This window comes from Marmota flaviventris, chromosome X (genome assembly GCF_047511675.1).
Source record: "Marmota flaviventris isolate mMarFla1 chromosome X, mMarFla1.hap1, whole genome shotgun sequence".
In the NCBI taxonomy this organism is placed as follows: Eukaryota; Metazoa; Chordata; class Mammalia; order Rodentia; family Sciuridae; genus Marmota; species Marmota flaviventris.
The window spans coordinates 62,183,177-62,203,794 of record NC_092518.1 but is presented as its reverse complement, the minus strand read 5'-3'; positions in this window follow the sequence as shown (position 1 = coordinate 62,203,794).

Genomic DNA, 20,618 nt, shown 5'->3' with positions numbered 1-20,618 from the left:
TGAGAAATCAGCTGAGATCCAAATTGGTTTCCCTCTAAATATTACCTGACATTTTTCTCTGGCAAACTTTAGAGTTCTATCTTTATTCTGTATGCTAGGCATTTTCATTATAATGTGCCTTGGTATGAGTCTATGTAATTTTATATATTTGTGATCCTATAAGCTTTTTATATTTGATATTCCATTTCATTCAGGTTTGGGAAATTTTCTGATATTATTTCATTGAAAATATAGTGCATTCTACTGTTCACAGTTGTGAATTGCAGGCATCTGCTCTCCTACACTGGGGGTTTATTGAAGCAGTGCTGCCTAAGCACTTGGCAAATGTCTGTAACTGTTTTAGTCAACTTTTTTTTTCTTTTTTTTTTTTTTTTTTTTTTTTATCACTGTGACCAAAAGAACTGACAAGAAAATGTAGAAGAGGAAAAGTTTATTTTGGCTCATAGATTCAGAAGTTTCACTCCATAGATGTCCAACTCTATATAGCTCTGGGCCCAAGGTGAGGCATAACATCATGACAGAAGGGTATGGTGAAGCTCAGAACATGGCAACAAGAAATAAGAGAGTACTGCTCACCCGGGACAAAATATAAAGCCATGTCCCCTGCTGGGAGCCATTAGCCAAGTAGGTATGACAATTTCCTTGCCAGCGTACCCCATGTTGCAGTGACATTGAATGTAGGTGACCTTGCTCAAGGACCAGGGCGGATTAGGGTGTTCCGGGTTTAAGATAATCGTGTTTAGGGCGTTCCCAGTTTAGGTTCCAGGTTTAAGGTTTAAGATTATTCCTCCTGGGAATAGGGCGTATCCTGCTGCCTGAGTTCCCCTTGAGTTCTCACGGGATTCAGACAGTATATTTTGGGAGACAGAAGCCCAGTGGGTGTGGATTTGGGCAGAGAACGTGGATTTCCCCAGAACGTGATTGTAGACGGCTGGTGTGAGTTCGGGAATAAAGAGTTGCTGTTTGAATCTACAAGCTGTGTGGTGGCTCGTGATTGTGTGCCCAGCCAGACTGCGGCATTTGTGCCCAGCCAGACTGTGGCAGTCCCCTGCTGTTTTCCTCTGCCACACACATTGGCCTCAGTGACCTACCTCCTCCAGTCACATCCTACCTAAGTTACTGCCTAGTTAATACATATTAGTGGATCAATCCACTGATTAAGTTAAGGCTCTGAAAACCTAATCATTTCACCTGTGAGCAGATATTAAAGGAATCACCTCATATCTACACCCATAACAACAACTGTGGGGCCTGTGAGTCATTGGTCATTGGTGGCATAGAATCTTCCACCCAGGCTAATGTAGATCACTTGGGTACTATCACTGTATCTGGAATAGAAAATCAGTTGGCCCACTTGAATCTGAGCTCTTATTGCCCACCATAGTGAATTGTGGGCACCCACTTCCTTCTACTGGGACTTCTCCAGGGTGGTGTTGTCTAAGTACCTGATGATTATCTGCAATTTGGGGGCCTGTAGGTACAGGTTCTCTATGGGCCATCTGTGGCACAGCAACATTCATCCTGGTTGGTGCAGCTCACCATGGTTTATCCATCACTGTGATGGGGTTATACAGACTACCACTGAGTTTTCAAAGGAAAGACTGGGAGGCCAGACAGCATATTGCATGGTGAGAGTCCCTACAAGCATACCCAAACAGGAAAATGCACAGAGCTGTGGGAATGAAGCCAAAGCTGAAATGGAAACTTCAGGAAAATATAGAAGCCAGTAATATGCTAATGCTTATCAGGGAAAGCTAAAGCTTGAGCAAAACCTTCCCAAGATAGCAACCATGTGAGCTACAACCAGCAAAGATATGGGGGTGGAACCAACAAGCCTTTGAGACCACACATGCCACTCCAGTGTGCCTCAGATACTGAACATGGATATTTAGTATTTAACATTTGCCCTGCTATGTTTTGGTTGGGCATTGATCCAATCCCAATTATCCAATTATCTTCTGGAATACTAATAAATGCTAGTGCCTGTCCCACCAGTGTATCTTTAAATTGTATAATTTTCTTTTTTAATTTTGTATGAGCTCACACCTCCAGTTGGCTTGAGTCTCAGAGAATAACTTGGAAGAGGTAGGTCATTGGGGTATGTATTTTGTTGAGTGGAGTTCTCTCTCTCTCTCTCTCTCTCTCTCTCTCTCTCTCTCTCTCTCTCTCTCTCTCTCTCTCTTCCTGCTGCCATGTCCCCTGCTGTTTTCCTCTGCCATACACATTGGCCATAATGTTCTGCCTCACCTCAGGCCCTGAGGAATGGAGTCAGCCATCTATGGACCTCTCAAACCATGAGCCCCAAATAAATTTTTCCTCCTCTAAAATTGTTCTTGTCTGCTCTCTTCATCACAGCAGTGAAAAAGCTGACTAAAATACTGGATAATGAACAAGTAGCAGTGCTCTGCACATTCTCCCACCATAATGTACAGCCTCACCATTGATTGGAAAGCAATGAGGCCAAGTGATCATGAACTGAAACCTCCAAAACTGGGAGCTAAAGTACACCTTTTCTCTTTATAAGTTGATTATTTCAGATATTTGCTATAGTAATAGAAAACTGACTAACATATCTCTTCCATACAGATGAGGAAATTGAGGTTTTCTGCATCTCCCTCAAGCTTACACAGCAACCATTGTAATTTCTATGAGCCCTAGTTAATTAGCATTTTTTAAAATAGGAGATTACAGCTATTTAAAGGGTCCTGAATTCATTTTTAATCCTAACTGGATTTTAGAACAGAATAGAAAATATCAGAGTACATCAACATAGAGTACCTTTTTGTGAAAATTTGTTTGTTATAAATATGGGGGTGTGTAAGTGAAATTTTTTACAAAGTAAAATGTTTTATTCTTGGCCATTCATCTTCTGCCTAGGATTCCTTATGCTACATCAGGTACTGGGGCACAAAGTTGGTACATGGAGTGCTAGGACCCAGATGTGGCATTGGCACTGGCAAGGGAAAAACTGAAAGATGATATCCAGCCTGCGTTTCACTTACCAAGTTGTGTGATCTTTTTCTGGGCTGAGTATACCCTAAAGTGCAATTTTCTGATCTTTCAATATTGCTGGTATTCTAAGCTTCATAAAGGTATATGGCTGATGGCATTCCAGCTGACTTAAGAGAGGGAACATGAGTAAATTGAGGAGGTATTAAATACACACTGACCCCATCCCCCAGCCAGCTCCATGTAGTCCACTGGAAGAGGTTAAAACTTGAATTGCAGGTTTGGGAGTCCACAGCCCACGTCAGAAATGTTGCAGGTTGCCATAAAAGAGTATCAGCCACACATAATGTCATTGTCCCATACACTTTGCTTTCTTCCCTCTGTTCTTAGTTCTTTTTTTAACATTTATTATATTTTTAGGTAGAGATGGACACAACACAATGCCTTTATTTTTATGTGGTGCTGAGGATTGAACCTGGGTCCTGCCCATGCTAGGGGAGTGCTCTACCGCTGAGCCACAATCCCAGTCCAATGTTCTTAGTTTTGACAATGAAATTCATTCTTATTTTCAGCCTAGCCCTTCTATTTGATATTTCTTTGCTTGGGTATTGCTATTTATAATGTTAAATATATTTACCAATATTACTTTGGCTTTATAATTGTACATGCAACCTATAAAATTTGCTGTTTAAAAAATATTTTCAGTGTTCAATAAAGCTTTCCAAAAGAAGACAGTTATCTTTTCTTCCTCCTCAAGACTCTTTTTTTTATAAGAAGATATTTTGAAGAAGAGGAGCATTTTTTAAATATTTATTCTTCAGTTTTAGGTGGACACAATATCTTTATTTTTATTTTTATGTGGTGCCGAGAATCAAACCTCACGCACGCTAGATGAGCACACTACACTTGAGCCACATCCCCAGCCCCAAGAAGAGAAGCATTTTTAAAAATATTATTTTAGTTGTTGATAGACCTTTATTTTATTTATTTATATGTGGTGCTGAGAATTGAACCCAGTGCTTCACACATGCTAGGCAAGTGCACTACTGCTGAGCCATAGCCCCATCCCCTCCTCAAGCCTCTTATTTGAGCATGTATGGTGGGTAGGATTGTTCTATGAAGTGTTTCAGAGAGGCAGATAAAGTTTTGTTGTTTGTTTGTTTTTCTGTGCCACCCTATGAATTTAATGCATGTTGTAGTAAAAGAAGGTGCACTGTTATGCAGATGTCTTACAGTTCTTCTATGGACATAGGGTTTTCTTCTGTTTTATTCATTCATGACTTGTACTTGTTTTCATTATAATGTTTTGTAGATTACCATTATAAACATGCTTTGTGGACTCTTAACAAGACTTCTAAACATTTTTTTTATTTTATATTTTTATTTGTTTTTTTTTTAGTTATACATGACAGGAAAATATATTTTGAAATATTATACATACATGGAGTACAACCTCCCATTCTTCTGGTTGTACATGATGTGGAATTACACTGATCATGTATTCTAATATGAACAGAGGAGAGTAATGTCTGATACATTCTACTATATTTCCTATTCCCATTACCCCTCCATTCCCTTCATTCCCTTTTGTCTAATCCAAAGTACATCTATTCTTCCCTACCCTACCTCCCTTATTTTGAGTTAGCATCTGCATTTCAGAGAGAGCATTCAACCTTTACTTTTTGGGGATGGTCTGTTTCACTTATCATGATATTATCCAGTTCCATTCATGTGTGTGTGTGTGTGTGTGTGTGTGTGTGTGTGTGTGTAATGTGAATTTATTTGTGTCTATGAATATTTCTGTGTGTCATTTAGAGTGTGCTTCTATATGCATACATTTGTTTCTGGAATTACAATACTGCCTTGAGTATCTGTGTGCATATATGTTTAGGTCTTGTTGCTTATATTGCTGCATTGTATATCTATGTGTACATATGTTTAATTGAATATGTCTTTGTATTGGGCTTCATGTATTTTTATGTTTGCCTAAAAGCAATTGCATGTGGGATATATCTTTATCTGTGGGTAACCTCACCAATCTCACTAGGAGGGGAACAAGAGGATATCATTCCACTAGATCTAATTCTTCATCTGCAGTAACTTCCCAACTGGCATTCCTGATTTCATCATTGCCCCCTACAGTCTGTTCTGAGAACAGTTTGAGTTATTCTGTTAAAATTTTATGTCCAATCTTGTCCAATCCAACTCCTTTGCTTAAATCCCTCCAGTGATTACCATCTCCTTCAGGATAAATACAAAATAAAAGCATAATTTCTCAATATGTGTTACATATACACACAAGACACATTCCCATCTCTTTTTTAAAATATTTTTTTTAGTTGCAGTTGGGCACAATATCTTTATTTTATTTATTTGTTTATATGTGGTGCTGAAGATCGAACCCAGGGCCTCACACATGCTAGGCAAGTGCTCTACTACTGAGCCACAACCTCAGCCCCCTACATTCCCATCTTGAGGTTTTTGCATTTGCTGTTCTGATAGGAATACTTTTCCACCACCCATCTACATGACTCTCTCCCTCACTTCCTTCAGGTGTCTCTTTACCTTCTTGGAGAACACATTTCTGACTTTCCTGTCTAAAATATCACCTCTCAATCACTCTATTTGTTCATCCAGCTCTACTTTTATTCACAGTGCTATATTACTATGCTGCTAATATATATGAACTTATTTGTCAATTCCCCCATATTGTAGGCACAAAAAGGCAAGAATATTTTCTATTTGTTTTTTTTTTTTTTTTTTTTTTTTTTGCTGCTTTCCTAGCACCTGGAACAGATGTCTGGCATATACACCAAGTGCTCAGTAAATATTTGTTGACTGATTTAAATGGATAAAAGATAAAGTAACAATCAGAATGAAATGCATCTGTAAAACAGGGATAATAACACTTCCCCTACTGGCCTGCATGTATACATGAAATGTAATGCTTTATTCCCACCACAGTCTGTAAACCATTGTAGGAATTTAATAATATTTTAAGGAAAAACTCTAAGAAGCCAAACTTCATTTGCTGTTGGTAGCGTCCTCTGGAGAGCAGGGAGAGCTCCGAGGTGAGTATGTGGTAGGGGAGCTGGAGATGCCCTTAATCCATAAGTGTGAGCAGAGAAGGATGGTCTAGGAACAATTTGGGAATATCTGAGCCTCAGCACCTTAGAATCAATGTGGTAAGGCAGAATCTCTCTGTACCTCTTTTCTCTTCACTACCTTCCAGCAATGTCTCCAGACCTCCAAGAATGAAGCTTGCAGCAACTGCTTCTGATACAACACTTCTCTCTCTCAATCTCCCCTGTTCCCCGCCCCCATCCCCACTTCCATAACTCCACTTGTTTCTGCTTTGGGTGTAGCAGTAAGATTCAACTGGGGTAGCAATCAGAAGCCACATTTAATGAATTTCTGTTCAGCCTCTGCCTGATTTCCCTTGGACCCACAGTCATAATTCCAGAGGACTCTGAGGTAAGATGGAGCTCATCTGTCTTTTCTGATTGATTTAAATAGTGATTACAAGGAAATCTTCAGTTACTGCTGTTCAGACTTCAGACAGGAACAGGGCAGGGATTTTCTCCAGGGCCTGTTACCTTTATTTCCTTGGCTCCTCAGAGCATGTGGCTACTGACCTTCAGTTCTATCATTATTTGCCTCCCCTCTCTTTATGAATTTTTATTTATTGAGATATAATTTGTCTATCATATATTTAACTCTTTAATGCATAAAATTCAATGGCTCTTGGTATATTCATAGTTATGAAACAATAATTGCATATATAATTGTAAAAAGTGTCAGTGCTAAAGAAAAATCAGTACACATTAGTAGTTGCTCCTATTTCTTCAGCCTTACAGCCCCTTTCAACTATTAATCTACTTGCTGCCTTTATGGATTTGTCTATTCTGGAAATGTTATATAAATGGAATATATTAGTTGGCTTCCCATCACTGTAACAAATACCTGAGATAATCAACTTATAAAGAGAAAAGTTTTATTTTGGCTCATTTTGCTAAGGTTTCATATCATGATTGATTGACCTTTAGCTTTGGAGCCTGTGATGAATCAGCGTATCATGGCAGGACAAGCATGGCAGAACCAGATACTCACCCTATGGCCAGGAAGGATAACATAGGAAGAGGAAAGGACTGGGGTGCACCTATCCCCTTTAAAGGAATTCCTCTAATACCCTGAATGTCTATACAACCTCTCAATGCCAACACATGGGCCTTTGGGGAACATTTGGGAACCAAATCATAGCATGAAATCATAAAATACATTGCCTTTTGTGACCTTTTTCAACTTAGCCTAATGTTTTCAAGGTTTGTCTGTTTTACTTCAGTCCTCCTATTGCCAAATAATATTCCATAAAATAACTGTTACATGGAATTATATAGATATGATTATAAGGAATGATATGGGTACTATTCCATTATGTGGAAGGGTATTTTACTTATGTTTTTATCATTTGGTGGATATTTTGGCTTGTTGGTTTTTGTGCACTATTATGAATAGTTTTTGTGTAGACACGTATTTTCATTCCTTTTTGGTATACCTAGGAGTGGAATTTCTGGATCCAATGGATAAACTCTATGCTTAACGGATTATGAAACTGCCAAAACATTTTATAAAATATTTATATTCCTGCATGATATGTATTTCTGTCTTTCTAGAAATTTGTCCATTTCATCTATGTTATCTAATTTTGTAAGGAAGATAGTACTATCTTTCATTCCTGATTTTAGTAATATGGATCTTCTCTATTATCTTCATTACTATAGTTAAGGTTTGCCAGTCTTGCTGATCTTTTTAAAGAGCAAACATTTATTTGGTTTTATTGACTTTATTATTTTTCTATTTCCTATCTCATTGATTTATGCTCAAATCCTTATTTTTCCTTATTTTCCTATTCTGGGTTGATTTCAGGCTTCATTTTCTAGCTTTTATGGTGGAAGATTCAGTTGCTGATCTAAGACCATTCTTTTTAAATATATATTATATACATTTGATATAATATAATATATCAGTATATTTATAGTTATCATTCTAAGAATGGCTTCATTGTATCCCATGTTTTGATGTGTTGTGTTTTTGTTTTCATTCATCTTAAACTATTTTTTCTAACTTCTCTTGTGATTTATAGGCTATTCAGAGGCATATTGTTTAATTTCATCATAATGATGATTTGCAGTGATTTCATGTCTTCTATTTCTTTATTGATCTTCCACCTAGAGGTTCCACTCATTATTATTAAAAGTTGAGTATTGAAATCTCTAGCTATTGAATTGTCTATTTCTCTCTCAATTCTGTTAGATTTTGTCTCATGTATTTTGAGGCTAATTTCATGATGTATACATATTTTATAATGATAACATGTTCTTGATGGATTTACCATTTTATCATTATAAAATATATTTTTATCTCTAATAATACTTTTTGCCACAATGCCTATTTGTTTCACATTATTACAGGCACTTAAGCTCCTTTCTGGTCACTTTTTGCATTGTATATATTTTTCATACTCTTGCTTATACTTTGATTGTGTTTTTGAAATTAAAATGTGTTTCTCAAAGACAGAATATTATTGAATTATGTTTGTATCCATACATTTTGGTTAGAGGTTTTAATATATTTACATTTACTAAAAGTACTCAAGATTTATGTCTGCCATTTTTCTGTTTGGTTTCTTTATGTCTTTTGCCATTTGTTATTACTCTCTGTCTCTTTTCCTGCCTTTTTATGTTAAATAGATATTTTCAAGTGTATTATTTTAATCACTTTTTGTTTCTCTTACTTTATTTAGAGTCATTTATTAGCGTTTCCTGTGAAGACTGAATTAATATTTTAATTTACAACAATCCAAAACAGATTAATGGCAATTCATTTCAATAGTCCACAAATACTTAGCTTCAATATCTCACTATTTTATCACTTGTTTGTGCTGTTATTTTCATATACATCTTATAAATTATATGCCTATCAAAAATTTTGCAATTACTGCTTTATATAGTTGTCTTTTATATTATATTGAAGAAAAATATTACAAAGAAAAAGGCCATTTCAATTGCCTTTATATGTACTTATTTTTGGTACTGGGAATTGAACCTGGGTGTGCTTTACCCAGCTGAGCTACATCCCCAGACTTTTTAAAATTATTATTATTTTTTATTTTGAGGCTAGTTCTCGCTTAGTTGCTGAGGCTGACCTTGAGAGATTACAGATGTGCACCACCATGTCTGGTGCTCTATGTACTCATATAGTTACATTTATTGGAGTTCCTTTTTCCTTCATGTGTATTAGAATTTTCAGTGTCCTTTTATTTCAGCCTAAAGAATTCCATTTACTATTCTTGTATGACAAGTCTGCTTATGGCAAATTGTCTTGGATTTTTTAAAATATGGAAATTTTAGTAATTTCTCTTTTGCTTTAAATAATATTTTTCTGTATATAGAATTCATGGCTGGCATACAGTTTCTTCCAGACTTTTGAATAAGTTATTCCATAGTCTTCTTTTCTCAATGGTTTCCAATGAAAAAAATCAACTTCTAATTTTATTGAGGATCACTTTTATATGATGAACTGTTTCACTCTTGCTTTCAGTATACTTTTTCTGTCTTCATCTTTTGGTAGCTTTAATATGATTTGTCTACCTCTGATTCTTGGTGTTCATTCTTCTTGACCCCTTCTAAGATTTATACATTTTTTTTCATCAAATTTGCAATAAAATACTGAAAAAAGCCATTATTTCTTCACATGTGATTTCTGTACTTTTCTTCTTTCTCTATTTCTGGATCATTTCTTATAAATATATGTGTATGTTTGAGGATGTCCCACAGTTCTATCATGTTTTGTTTATTTTTCTTTTTTAAATTTTTTAGCAGTAGATGGGCTGCATGCCTTTATTTTATTAGTTTATTTTTATGTGGTGCTCAGGAGTGAACCCAGTGTCTAACCCATGCTAGGCAAGCATTTTGCCAGTGATCTAAAACCCCAGCCCCAGCCCCAGCTCCTGTTTATTTTTCTTCATTCATTTTTCTTTCTGTTTCTCAGACTGTGTAACTGTGTGATTTCAGTTGATCTGGAGTAAGGGTTTCCTATGGATGTTGTAAAAATTTACCACAAATTTGATGGCTTAACAACAGAATTTATATTTATATTTCATTTATATTCTCACAGTCTGAAGGCCAGAAGTCTGAAATCATGGTGGTCACAGAGCTGGTCTATGGGAGAATCCATTTCTTGTCTCTGCTAGCATGTAATGGTTGCTGATATTTCTTGGCTTGATGCTGCAGTATTTCCATCTCTGCCTCCATCTTCACATTACCTTCTCTCTCTCTCTCTCTCTCTCACACACACACACACACACACACACACACAGGAGAGAGAGAGAGAGAGAGAGAGAGAGAGAGAGAGAGAGAGAGAGAGATGAATGTGATGAATCTCCTTCTTACAAAGACTATTGTGATGGCATTTAGTGCCCAGCAGGATAATCTCTTTAGATTGAGACTCTTAAATTAATTAAAGACCCATTATCAAAAAATGAAAGGAAAGAAGGAAGGAATGAAGAAAGAGAAAGAAACAGAGATTAGTACATAGACACATATTTGGGAGACATTAACACCCTTATATGCCTATCTTCAAGTTTAGTGATTCTTCTTCTCCCAACTAAAACCTGATATTGAACATCTTTATTGAATTTTTTCAGTTATTATGCTTTTCAATTTCAGAATATCTACTTGATGCTTTTTAATTATTCTTTTTATTGAAATTCGTATTTGTTGAGACACTATTCTCAGAATTTCCTTTAATTCTTTAGATACTATATCCTAAAATACTTCAAACATATTTATAACAGCTGATTTATAGCTTTTATTTTTTGTGTCCAATACCTGGGCTTCCATAGGGTAATTTATATTGATTTTGTTTCCTTGTGCATGGGCTGTACATTTTGTGTTTCTTTGCCTCTCATAATTTTACGTGAAAACAGGATATTTACCAAAATATAATGTGGCAACTATGGAAATTTGACTTCCTATATCCCTCAGCATTTCTTGGTTTTTGCTCTTAATGATGATGATGATGATGATGATGATAAAATTGTTGATATTGTTCTTTGTTTATCAAGTTTCCTTGACTAATTATGTAAAATCTGCATTCAAGTCAAGAGAAGCCAGTGCAGTGTATTCTCAGTTAACTTAATACTCAGCTAATGATAGTATGTAGATTGTCTTTAATTACTTGAACAAATTAACCTGTCAGCTCTTGCTGAATGAATTGAGGGTGGATTTGGGCACACCTTCACCATTCTGGAAGAAAGTTGACGATTCAGTGTTACCTTTCGCTCCCTGCTTATGCAGAGACTCATGATCAGCCATAAGTTTTATATTAGGAGTTTCTTAGTGTTCATTAAGTATACACAAATACCTGAACATATGCATAGTTTTCTATATTCCCAGTAATATGTTGGAGTATTTCAAAACTCACTATGAGTATCTCATTACACATATTTTCTGGAATACTTAGACTAACCTTTTATTTGACCCAGCTAGCCAGGCACAGTGGTCCCTACCTATAATCCTAGTGCTTCAGAAGGTTGAGGCGGAAGAATCAAAAGTTTGAGGCCTGCCTGGAAAATTTAGGTAGACCTTGTCTCTCAATGAAATAAAAATTTCTTGGGATGTGGCTCAGTGATAAACCCTGGTTTTAATCTACAGTACCAAAAAGCAAAAATCCTTTGACCCAACTTGTATCACTGCCTTGGGTAGCTGCAATGTTAAAACAATTGTCACTAAAAGACTTTAATGAATGCTTTGGGGATAATTTTGACTGAGCCAAAACTCTAAATCAGGGCCAATAATCACAAGCCCTATGGATAGAGCTTTTCTTGGAAACTTTCTGACAGATCAATTTTCTAAGACCGGGCACTCCAAACCCAGTCTTTATATTGCTTACTTTCATAGGATCCATGGATGAAAAACTATTTGCTTTCAAGACTGCATGGAGACCATGATGTGACTTACATGCTCTGGCAAATGGAGAGGTCTGATCAAATAAGAATGTTAAAATCCTTTTTGCTTATAGTACCTTAATCCACAGAAGAGTGTGTAGAACATTGCCAAGAACTGATTTTTATTTACTCTAAAATACGATCAACTACCTGGACTATTCAATTAAGACCAACTGCAACAAAGAAAGGGCCAGAGTTACACATGATAATTATATGAACAAGAGCACTCACCCAACAATTCTGATGTGTTCACAGAAATGTAACATCTCATTGAATATGCAAACTAATCCTTCTCTCCTCCACCAAGTCCACTGACCAGTCCATAAGAACTTTGATCTAGGGCTGGGGTTGTGGCTCAGCGGTAGAGCACTCGCTTAGCATGTGCAAGGCTCTGGATTCGGTCCTCAACACCACATAAAAATAAATAAATAAAATATATTAGTAAAAAAAATATAAAAAACCTTTGAACTATATGTGCTATGTGAGTGAAATTGGGGGATGAAATGTTCTTTTGGTAAATGTGAAATATTGTTTCCATGAGAAATTCAACATATACTTTCTTTGTTGCCATTTGGAAAAATGAAATATAAAATTTAATTTTTATTTGGTAAAATGGATGATGAAGGTGGTAGAAGCCAAGGGCAGAAGTATCAGTCTTCAAATATGGAAGACTGCCACATAGAAGAGTGTGTTCATGGTTTATATATAGATTAAGGTGGTAGAATAAAGAGGACTCAGAACAAGATACCAAAAAATTTCACTTTAGATTAAGAATATAGTTTTCTCCCACACTGATGTACCCACATTGCAATGTGGTGTAGCAAGGAATGAGACCTCCTTGGCTGCTGCATAAGGGTTGTGTGTAGGTTTTCAGAGAAAGATAAGACAATTGTTCTGAATTCAAGATTCTGTGCTACTATGTTCATTGAGCACCTAACAACATCTACAGGTATATTTTCCTTTTCCATTAAAGTTTTAAATTTGCTTCCAGGAGATTATTTTGGGATAAATGTGAAATAGAGACATAAATAAACCTTGATCATTGCTCAGAGACCATTTTCTATTTCTAGCATTATTTCATTGAGATTCTTTTGACTTGGGCACCCAGTCTAGTTGAAGCCTCACGTGCCCACCTGCAGGCCCAAGCCCATTCTCAGGTCTGAGCCAGTCTTCACCAGGGTAGTAACTCAATCAAAAGTTTCTACATATTAAGGAATAAAACTTGTAATTAAGATGTATTGCCAAGCAGAGTGCTGCCAAGGGCAGTAGTGAATAATAGCCAACATTAATTAAGCACCTACCTCAGGCCACACATTTTTTCTAAGAATCTTAAATGGATTCCTCAAAACACTATTTTCACATTTTACAAAAGAAGAAAATTATGCTTAAGAGAAATTATTGGCTTACTCAAGGTCACGCAACCAATAAGTAGAAGATCCAAGATTCAAACTCAGATCAACCTAACTACAAATTGCCCTTATCCCCATATTTATGCTACCTTAACACATGCAACTCAAAACACCTACATGGCCTCTAGGTGGCACCACTCCTCTTCACTGAGGTAACAGCAAAGCTTGGTGACTGGTCTCTAGTCTGGGCAATGCTAAAATCTAGATGATGTTGGGGAACTATGTATTTTAAGCTTTTTCAGGCAACACAAAGCTGAGAGATTTTTCAACAACAATTTGCTGCCCAGAAGAGCAACAGCAGTTGTCCTTGATTTGGGTTTCTTTGGGCAGTATTAAGGAAGAGCAAGACACAAGGAAAGCCAATGGTATTGATAATCTAAATGTTGAAACAATAGAATAAGAGGTTCAAGCTTTGGAAAGAAGGCAGGACAAGGTGAATGGACTAGGAGAGTGTCCCAGGCTGAGACTTCTGTGAGATCTAGGGGTAGGTTGGCAGAAGAGACTGAGAAAGAAAAGAGGAAAACTAGGAAACATGGTAGAAGTATTGCAGAAAGACAAAGCTGGAATATGGACTATGACTAAAATTCATAGTCCACCAACATCATCTAGGTTTTTAGCTTTGCCCAGTTAGTCTCTAGTCACCTTACTTTCCTGTTACCTCAGTGAAAAGGAGTGGTGCCACCTAGAGGCCATGTAGGTGCTTTGAGTTGCATGTGTTAAGGTAGCATAAATATGGGGAGAAGAGCAATCTGCAGTTAGATTGATCTGAGTTTGAATAAGATTTCAGAGGTAGAGCCCTTTGGGCTTTGGACAGATACGGGTATTGTGGGCTGAGATGGAGTAGAAATGAAAGTTGAACAGGCTTTGATTTGAAAATGGAGGGAATGATTAGGCCTTAGCAGTGATGACTATCCTATTCCTGGGAGTTGTTAATTCTCGAACTTCCTTGGTTGGGTTGGATATTTCAAAAAAAATAATTGACTGGTGTGTGGATCCCTTACATACCATGGCATATAACAACAATTGCCAGAGGCTTCCATTGCTCATGTTGATATGTTGGGGACAGGGCCACTTGGGGATGCCTCAGAGATGAGGGACTCAATAAGAAAACATCTGGCTGTTTAGAAGAATCAGAAGACATAGGACATTAGGAACCTGATATAAGTTGGAACTCAGGAAGAGACCTTGATTCCACCCCTTCCTCTGTTACCTCATACAAGTCCCTTTTCCTTCGGGGTTCAATATTCCCATTAAAAGAAGGACAAGTACGAGGAAATGCCTCTAAGTATCTTTCTATCTCTAAATTCTTAGGCTCAAATATAACAGAGTCAGTTTTGTAATAAACCTGTTCTAATGTCTGATAAGTTATTAAAGAGACTTGATGAGATCATGCAAGAATTCCTGAATTACTTTTGAAGCTTTAAGCTTACAAAAAAACAGCTGAATTTCTTCATATTAAAGATGGTCAAATTGTTGGCTAACATAATACAGGCTTCCAAGATCCCCATGCTGGTTGAGCATCATAATATTCTGATTCCCAGACAAAACCAAATTTGTTTTTCCTACTTCTCATTCTCCTCCAACCCTGAACTTCAGCAAAAGAATGATGAATGTGTCTAAATTGGCATTTATAAGATGGATTAAATAAATGCATCACGAATCCTCATCAATCTTCAAGTAATTACCCTTCATATGGCATTCTAGCATAGCCTTAGATCCCCAACCCCACTCATCACCTCCCCCATGCTGATGCTGATCATGATTCATCTTCAGAATGCTTTTCAAATAGGAATTTAGATAGTTTCCAGAGCTAAGTGCTGGTGTACATGGGGAGATGTTTTAAGGCATGACTCAGAATTAACCTTGATGTATACCAGCTTCTATACTCCTGCCAATAATTGCCAAAATATAGAGTCAGAGAGGGGAAGGATTGAGAGCCATAGGTCATTTCCATCCAAAGCTGTACCACTGTTTGGCTGTTGCAGTGCTTGGCATGATGTGATTGGGAGGCAGGGCAAGGAAAGGTGAAAGGAACAGGTGTTTGATTGCCCTTCCTCAAAAGGTAGGGTCAAGGCTGGCTCCCCCAGTCTAGAAACCTGGTGACTATGGCCAAAATTGCATTCAAAGATGCTGCAACCTCTAGAACATAGAGAACTGAAGCATCAGATCAGGATGAGAACTGGGTTCCCATCACTGACTCAATTATCCCCAACCCTAAGGCACAGAAAGAATAAGAGGTAGGATCAACCTGGGTGTAGTGGCACATGTAATGGGTGTAGTGGACACAATATCTTTATTTTACATTTATGTGGTTCTGAGGATCGAACCCAGTGCCTCACACATGCCAGGCCAGCACTCCACCACTGAGCCACAACCCCAGCCCTGAAAATGATTTTTTAAAAGAAATAAGTGTTAGGATGGCCTAGGGGCTTGTAATAAATAGCCTTGATGAATGTGTCCACCTTTCAAAATGGAGTACTCCTATCTCCAACCTAAACATGCCCTTCTCTGATAAGGTCTAGCCCATGGCCTTCTTGAATTTGTTGGTGAAGGAATGTAATATATTCTTAAGTGTTGTAGAGATGACAAGTGGCTTTTCACAGGCTTTCATTTGGCTCATAATCCTTTACTGCACCAGACATTGGATCTGTCTGTGGTGCTGGTGAAAGTCCAGACCACTTCCATTCTGCTTTCCAGTTCTCCATTTCTGTTTGATTTGGGTGAACACAGGGCTAAAAGTTGAGGATGGGCTCTAGGCAGGCCAGATAGAGCAGCTAGCTATAAATGGCAGATAAATGAATCTTCCTAGACAGTGGCAGCTGGAAACACTTTGTTTCTTTCGTAATTGTTTTCCAGTATTTTGCAGAGGTATGGCTCATAAAAATGGGCTCTATAGGGAGACTATCTTCCCCAATGCCTGTGTACTGAGTTTTGCACTATTCCTCTGTAAACTCCAATGAGTCTTTAAAAAAAAAACATATTTATTCTTAAGTTTTAGGTGGACACAATATCTTTATTTGACATTTATGTGGTGCTGGGGATCAAAACCAGTGCCTCATGCATGCTAGGGGAGCACTCTACCACTGAGCCACAACCCCACCCCCACTCCAATGAGTTTTATATGAATTTTTAAAGGTTTTCGGCTCAAACAACTTCTATCAGGCTGATAGTAGTATGCTATGGGGTAGGGTAGCAGTAGAGGTAAATGTTATCAGGGTAGAATGAAGAACAGTGGCCAATTATGTGCATGGGTCCAGCATTAGTAAGGTAGATAGACCAAGCTTATTGTCAGTAACACGTTTAGCAGCTGAAGTTCTCTCTTTCTAGGCCCTGACTATTCCTGGGTTGTGGTTGATAGACTAGAAACATATAGAGGCAGAAGGAAATGAGCAGTAATTTGTATTATAACATCATTGCTAAATCCTATTGTGAACTTCAGAAGAACTTAAGCTCTGTTGTGAAGTTTATGATAATTCTGTCCAGAAGCACTTCCACATTGAAAATCAGATGATAGCTTTTTGTGGGAAGCTGGTTTTGCAATCAAGTTTTGCTGTCTGATTTCTTAGATTTGAGTCTCAACTGTGCAACTTACTGCATGACCTTGGACAAGAAACTCAATCACTTGGTGATTCCATTTTCTGTAAAATGGGAATAATAGCACTACATTTTTGGAATGCTATGAGGGTTAAAATGAATATTATGTGAAGCACATAGTTCAGTGCTTTAACTGCTCACTCAATAAGAAAAGCTGTGATATTTTATCTCATGCAGATCTGTGTTTACCCCCAATAGGTGTAACAGAGGGAAACATACTGGAAAGCATCAGACCAAATGCAGGGATATCAAAATTCCTAGCAACTCCTATTTTTAAGTAGATGTAACTTTTTTTAACTAACAAAGTAACATTAGGCAGAAGGAGTGTACCTCTCTGTGCACTTCTCTCTTGGAAATACGTAAGCAGCCATTTGGGGACCCCCTGAGTTTGCTCTTCATTTCGCTTAGGTGTTTCCAACTATGACAATTTATACCTTGTCTTTTTTTTTTTTTAATAAACATAAGTACCTGCCTGCTGTGAAGTTAGTTCTTCTTCTTTCTGAATGGAACCTAGACGCCTCCTGGTGGGCAGTGTGGTTAAGTGATCAATGTCTTGAGTCAGAGTTACCAATGGGACCTGGAGACCAGAAGCAATGTTTCAGTGCCTTTGGTGATGGTGGAGCTATTTAGGATTTCAGGCATAAAGAGCCAGGACTGTAGTGAAGTGTGGAAGAAAAAGGAGAAGTTATAACTGCCACTGCACTGGATGTGGAGAGTTCTGTGGGAAGAGGTCTGCAACAAGTGCTCTTCTTCATCAACGGGGGAAGCATCCGCCCAGATGGCAGAATGAGTGAGTCAGGGCCAGACCTCAAACTGCCTGTCTGGAGCCCCCAGCATGCTATGACATGAGTTAGAAACAATAGGTGGCAGCTACTCTTAACACTACCAGAAAAAATAAGAAAGTTCACAGCACAGCTGGGTCCGAAAGTATAGTAAGATTATCCACCATTCCAGTTTGCCTAAAATTAAAGTGTTTCCCAATATGGAGGAATTTCCACTTTAAAACCAGGGCAGTCCTAGGAAAACTGGGGCAAGTTGGTCACCCTAAGTGGGAGTGCAGATTTATCACCCTCTCTTCATTATTTACTACCTGGTGCTCTGTCAATTCCACTGGGGTCAGTGAAAATTATGCTGATTATTTAAGAAGTCAGATTATAAAGTGTCTTACATGCTACAGAGCAAACCAATGATGTTAGGCAGCAGAACAATATTACCATACATATATTTCATTCCCCAATATTTTGTTATGAACTATTATGAAATTACAATAAAATATAGCAAATTATATAGGTAACACCCATATGTCCCCACCTAGATGCTGCAATTAGCATTTTGCAGGATTGTTTTTTTATCACATATCTGTCCTGTTACAGGGCATCAGTCTGCTGCAAAACTGAGGCTGCCACAGAGGCCTACCTCTTCACACTGATTCTTGTGATCATTCCAGAAAGTTTTCACACATCACACACTGTTTAGCAGTCAAGAAAGACATCAGACTTTCAAGTCCCCACTGAGCATGACAACTCTAGGTCACTTTGGCCCATGTGTCCAGTTCTAATTGGAACATGTTATTACATATTTTATGGTTAGGGGAAGCTATCCTTATATTCCTGAGTTCTGGGCTTTGGTCTGTGAAAGGGTCACAAAAGTCCTCCACCACCCCATCCTTGCTTTCAAGATAACTTGTGTACTTTTTATTAATATTTCAGGCTTGTGTTTCTTCTCCAGATAAGTTAGTTTGCTGAGGATTGTAATATATCCTATTGATTTAAGTCAGGTAGGACTGCAGGTAAATTGCTTTTTTGTATGTGAATTTTTTGGGGGGGATACTGGGGATTTAACCTAAGGGTGCTTTACCAGAGTCACATCCACACCCCTTTTTAAACTTTTATTTTGAGACAGGGTCTCACTTAATTTGCTTAGGACTTTGATAAGTTGCTGATACTGGCTTTGAATTTTGATCCTCTGCCTAAGTCTTCTGAGGCCCAGCTTAAAGAATTATTCATTTAAACTCATGTTCTCACTGCTTGTGTTTGTCTGTTCACTATTACTTCTATCCATCCATAAATCCACCTAAGAATTGATGCATTTCAAAATAAGTTGCACACAACCATACATTCCATCCCTAAATACAGATATCATTAATATCAATATGTATATTAACATAAGCATTAATATTGTTTATAGGTTTTTCTTTTGAAAAAATTTACATACAATTCAATTTATAAATCTTAAGGGTATTAACCTCTAAATTTTGGCATTGGAATACACTCATTTAACCCAAATCCTATCAAGATATAGAACAGGGCTAGGGTTGTAACTCAGTGGGAGAGTGCTTGCCTAGCACATGTAAAGCACTGGGTTTGATCCTCAGCACCACATAAAAATAAATAAATAAATAAATAAAGGTATATTTAAAAGAGAATTTTAAGAAAGGTATAGAGCACCAGCACTGTACAGAAAAGAGTTAACATGGTCAGTCTGACTTCATTCCTTTGATAGGACTGCTTAAAAATTGAGCCTTGGATGGCATCTAGGAATTTGAATTTTTGGAGGGTTCCCATCATTCTGTGGTGAGAATGGATCACTCTGCCTACATTGTTTGTGCAAATAATATGGTTTATGCTCATACTTACTTTTGTCTGAGGAGTATGACATTTAGGTACATGCTAGGCAAAGGGTGGCTACATGACAAGTTCCCAATTAAAAAAAAAAAATCCTCATACTGAGTCTCTAATAAGCTTCTGGTCAACAAGATTTTTACAGTGTTGTCATAGATCATTGCTGGGGAATTAATTGTGTCCCAATTGTGATTCTACTGAGAGAGAATTCTTGGGAGCTTACTCCTGGTTTCCTCTAGACTTCACCTTATTTACTTTCTATTTGCTGATTTTATCCTTTTCCTTTAACTGTAACAAATCATAATCACAATTATGACTGTATTCCTAGTTTTGTGAGCCTTTCTACAAATCACCTAATGTAGGGTGAATTCCCATGTTAACAGATTAGAATTCCCAACACAAACACCTTGCCAAATTTTTTCCCATTGCCCTTGCCTTTTAATCCTCATTTCTCATCCTCCAGAAACAAATATTGTGCTAATTCATTCACCATATATTACTTTTGCCTCTTTCTATAATGTCATATAAATAGAATCATACAGTATGTACTCTTGTGTCTTGACTTCTTTCAGTCAGCATGTTTTCTGAGATTCATCCATGTTCTCTCAAGCATCAATAGTTTGTTCCTCTTTACTGATGAATAGTGTTCTAGGATACAAATAAGCCATATTTTCTTTATCCATTCTTCTATTGATGAGCACCTGAGCGGTTTCCAGATTGAGAATTTTATGAATAAAACTGCTATGAACATATAAATATTTTAATGGAAATGTGTAAAAACATATTTCTTTACTTAAATATATATATATATATATATATATATATATATATATATATATATCTAGCAGGGGGTCATACTACTGGGCTGTAGTGCTGGATCAAAGTGTAGATGACTATTTTATTTTAAAGGAAACTATTATATCTTTTTACAAAGATTTAAAGATTTTACAGTGTATATTTGTTGCTCCACATTTCCACCAATATTTGGCATCATAATTCATTTTATTTATTCTGATTAGTTATACATGACAGCAAAAT